Here is a 5207-nt window from a genome sequence, read left to right as displayed (position 1 = left end):
TTATTATTATCATTTTTATATCTTCTGCCTTTTGGCTGATTTACAATTTAAATCTACCTAGATAGATTATCCTCCTATCTTTCGCCATCCTCCTTACTTTTTTTTTTATAAATTTCAAATTTCTTATCAGCAAATAATTTCACTTTTTATTTATTTATTTCTATAAATAGTAAATTTGATAAGGGATCGATAATACGTATCAAATTTAAAATATTTTAAATTCATATATTATTATCCTTAAGTTTTATTTTTATTTAAATAATGTGATATCATAGTTTTGTGATGTGCCAAACCTGAAATACAAGCATCAAATTTAAAAAATTTATCAATTATTAATTTTCAATGCACTGAATAACAGCAAATAATAATAATAATAATAATAATAAAATTTTTTTCATTACGAAATAATTACGTATCCCGTTTCGTTTTACATGTATTATAACAACAACAACAACAAAATTACTAAAACGTTAAATCATATCAGTAATTAAATATATTTATTACACATTAAAAAAATAATAATAATAATATTACTTAATTAGAAAGGTATTAATTATAATTTTCAAAAAAAATTTTTATCATACATAATAATATTTTTTTTTTTTTGTTGTTATTAGGGTTCGAATATTTTAATTAAAGTTATTAATATTATTTTAAAAGTTAATTTAAAATAATTATTAAGTGACAGAGTAATAATTAAAATGGAAAAAATGTCAATGAACTCAATTATTTTAAATAATAATTTTACGGTTTTTTTGGGGGGATTCATAATGTATTTTCCTAATTGTATACATGACTCTAAAAATATATTTTTAATTGAAAAAAAAAACAATCCGTTACATTTAAAAAAAAAAAAAATGAATTTTTTGTCTTTTTTATACATATGTAGTATCTCTTTATTTATTTATTAATATTTTATTTTATAAAAATTCTTTTGTTATGGGAAGACTCTAAAGGAGAGGGAGTTTTAATGAGATTTTTTTTTTATCACTCTGTGTTATCATTTAGTCAAAAACTACATTTTAAATGTAACAACATATAGTAACATAAATTTTTCCACAGAGTATATAAAAACTCCATTTTTTTTTAGCATGAAATCCTTATTTCATGGTAAAAAAAACGTTTAAATTAAAAAAAAAAAAAAAGTGATAAGGTTTTAGTATTTATTATATTCCTATACGATTTAAAATGGTAACTTAACTTATTTTATATCATACATATATATATTTATATAAAAATTTATGTTTCGGTAATACGAGAATAGAAAATTTATTTTTTACAATTAAATTAACTTTATATATATATTTTATTTTATGTTTCCGACAGGACTAAATTCGAATCTAAAAATAGATGTATTGGTGATTTTACCTGGGTGTAAAAATCTTTTTTTCATTGACTTCCGAAACATGCCGAACGGTATGAAACTTTTTTTCTTATTCGAAACAAAAAAGGCGCAATGTAAAACTTATTATCATGCTTACCTTATCGAATTTAAAAAGTCGGTTAGATTGTTTATGCACAAACCTTTTTGTAGTTCGAAATCGACCGAATAAACTTCGGTTTTATTCTGAAATCGAAACGAACAGTTGAATTCTCATATTCGCGAACAAGGGGGAGAAAAAAAATATGTCAGTGATTCTTTCTTGTGTGTGTGTGTCTTTTTTTTTTTTTTTTAAATAATATTTAAATAATGGATTCGTAAAAATATAAAAAATTATAATATGAAATTATTATTATTATTATTGTTTTATTTACGCGCGTAAAAAATTTTAAATTTGTTAAGTTGAAAACTGTTTTAAAATCATTGATGTTTTTTTTTTTTTTTTTTTGGTTATTTTATGTGGATATTATTTAAATTGTGAATTTGGATTGATATTCAATTCTTTTTCTTTCTCATTTTAATTTTTGTCAAAGGTAAACTAAATTTTTATCAATTTATAATATTTAATTTCACACATATATATATATTATCATTATTTATAAATTAAATTCTATTATCGTTGTGTAATTTAAAGCTTAATTAAATATAACGAATTTAGGCTTCTTTGACTTTTATTTACATTAAAATGTCGTAAAGCTTTAGAAAATCAAATCTATTTAATGTTTTTCTCATTTGTTTAAATTTAATAATTTTTTTTTAATAGAAAAAATCAGTTACAAATACTTTCTTTCTTCACATTTTAATTAATATTTTATGTTTATTAAAACGTATTAACAATATTAATTTGACCCAGTTTCAAATTGTGCTTTTTTTATCTGTTTGTTGTTATTAAATGTTATTATTTCTAACAGGTTATGGTTAAAAATTGAAAAATCTTTTATACATAAATCACTAATTATTAAATAAAATAAAATTGTAAAGGATTTTATGAAATTGAAGCAAGTGTAAAAAAAAAAAAAAAAAATGAACAGGTACAGATATCCTTATTAACAAGTGAATGAATGTCAAACATCCCTATTCATTTATTAAATAATTTATTAATTGTTGATTTTTTTAGGCTAATCCTTAATTATATATTGCATTATTATCATTATGAAAATGTGAGACTTGGGAAAAAAAAAAAAAAAGAGTTTAGTTTGCAATTTTGTATATACTGACACCATTAAAATACGAATTGAGAAATCAAATTTCAAATCGATAATTAAATCATTGAGATCAATATGGCTGTTAGTCGTTTGTTTTGGTCATTGCACTTGTTTTTTTTTTTTTTTTTCTTCTCATTATTAATTTCATAATTATAATATTAAGTTTTTAAAAGATGAATAATACTTTTTGTTGTGTTTTAAGGTAATGAGTTTTAACTTATTTGTTTTACATAAATTTTCTATAAATTTGCATACATTATATACATATATATATATATATATATCCATTAGTTGAAAGAGATTTTAAAACAATTAAATCCATTTATAAAAAATTTATCGAGTCTTGTGAACTAATTCTCAAGTCATTCATACAACACAAAAAAAAAAAATTATTTTTAATTATTATTTTCTCGAGATGTGGGTGTTTTTTTTTTTTTTTTATTTTATTCATCGAATTATGTTGCCAAACAAATTTAAATTCGATTTAAATAATGAATTTTTTTTTTTTTTTTTTTATTTGTGACATCATATATTATCATCATTATTATCAGTTTTTTAAAATTTAATTTTAATTAATTTATTTTTCCTCAGAAAAAAAATAAAAATAAAAAATAATGATAATTGATAATTAAACGATTAATATGAAAAATAAATAAATAAGTAAATAAATTTTCATATTAATTTTTTTTATGTTTTAATATTATTTGTCTTATTATTATTATTATTATTATTATTATTTTTTATTGTGCTTTTACTGGTGAATGAAAAAATAAATAAATAAATAAATAAATTGGATTAATAATTTTCCAAGTTTTATTCGTTTAAAAAAATTATTAATTATGATAATAGGATTAATGTTTAACTTATGATGTATATAATTTAAAATTTTTTTTTTTTTTAATTGTTTTAATTCTAAAGATGTTAAAGAAACAGGGAAAAATTTCTTTCTCTCTTTAAAAAGGTATTTAAAAAAAATTTTTTTTTTTTTTTTTAAAATGTAAAATCGTTTAAATTTTTCATTTTTACCTGATTTAATAAGAAATTTTTTTTTATCACCCACACGAAAGTGATATAACACGTTTAATAAAAAGGTTGACATTCTATAGATTTCTTAAAATAGAAAAAAATAGGGAAATTTATTCGGTTAAATAAATTTATGTATATACTCAGTTAAGTTAAAATAGAACTCTTTAAATTTGTTATTAAATCGATAACAATAAGTTTAATCAAATCAATCAATCAATAAATCAATTTAAGAAATTTTAATTTGAAATTTTGTGTTTTCAATGATAGACAACGGTTATGATTAAAGAGACAAATGAAATAATTTTGTTTAATGTAATTATTATTATTATTATTTATTTTTTTGTGGGTAAATAACGTTTTCGAAAGATTTATTAAAAAAAAAAAAAAAAATAAGTAAGTAAAACGTCATCATAATTGTTTTTTAGGTTTTTATTTAAACAAGTTAAAGTAATACAAGTCAGGAGGTAAAAAATGGGGTTTATTAGGTTGTTGTTGTTGTTGTTTTTTTTTTAATTTGATGAAATTAAACGTTTTTTTTTTTTTTTTTTTGCTAACTTTTCTTATTTAAATATTGATTGATTGATTGATTTTTGAAACTTTTTTTTTTTCTACAATTTGACGCAAAGAAAAATATTAAATCCCCGAGAGTGCTAAATGTGATTTTTGAAAACTTTAATTTTTGTTCTTTTGTTTTGTTTTTTTGTTAAAGAAAAGTTTTCGATGATAAAATAAAATTTTGTAATTGGAAAAATATTTTCAACAAAAACTAGAAAAGTCTTTTTCGAAAACGAATTTCTAAAAGGGGGGGGAAGGGAAAAATGTTTCAATGGGTTCGTACATATTACACATACATATTTTTATGTTTTTTACTTAATTGGGTTAATTGTTCAATTTTTAATTACTAAGATTTTCTAAATAAAAAATATAAAAAAAAAAAAAGAAGAAAATAAAATAATTTATTATTATTATTATTATTTTTATTATTATCGGTTTCGATTTCACAATTTTTTTTTTTTTTTTTATTACTAACTTGTGAGTATTGGTCGTTAAATTAAAATTAAATAAATTTTTATTTTTATTTTTTAAAAGTCTACCGAATGGAATGAGGAGTCTATTAAATTTTAGCAGGTTGTTAGAATTATTATTATTATTATTGCTATTAAGAATTTTTTTTTTTTTTCGAAATTTATAAATTTATAACGAAGTGAAAAACTTTTCTGACGAAATCCGATATTTTATAATTTTTTTTTTTTTTAATTAAATCAAATTAACGGAAAATAATTTTATTTTTAAAAAAAGGATGGAAAAAATATTCTCTTTCCCTTTTTTCGTTATAATGGGTCATAGAAATGGCATAATGGTTATTTTCGAAAAAAAAGAAAAGTTTTCGACACTCGAGTTTTTAAATAAAAAATATTTCGTGCCAAAAAAGAGAGAGAGAAAAAGGAAGGAGAGGAGTCGGAATAAAATTACTAAAGTTAAAAATTTTCTCATTTATTTTTTATTGTTATCTGGTTTATTATTTATTTACTTATCATTATTATTATTGTAATGGTTATCGTCTGCTTTCACAAGTTATTATTTTTTTTTGTTAA

Source organism: Pediculus humanus, genomic scaffold, assembly GCF_000006295.1.
Source record: "Pediculus humanus corporis 1103172107665 genomic scaffold, whole genome shotgun sequence".
In the NCBI taxonomy this organism is placed as follows: Eukaryota; Metazoa; Arthropoda; class Insecta; order Psocodea; family Pediculidae; genus Pediculus; species Pediculus humanus.
The sequence above is the reverse complement of the archived record's forward strand: the minus strand, read 5'-3'. Positions refer to the sequence as shown.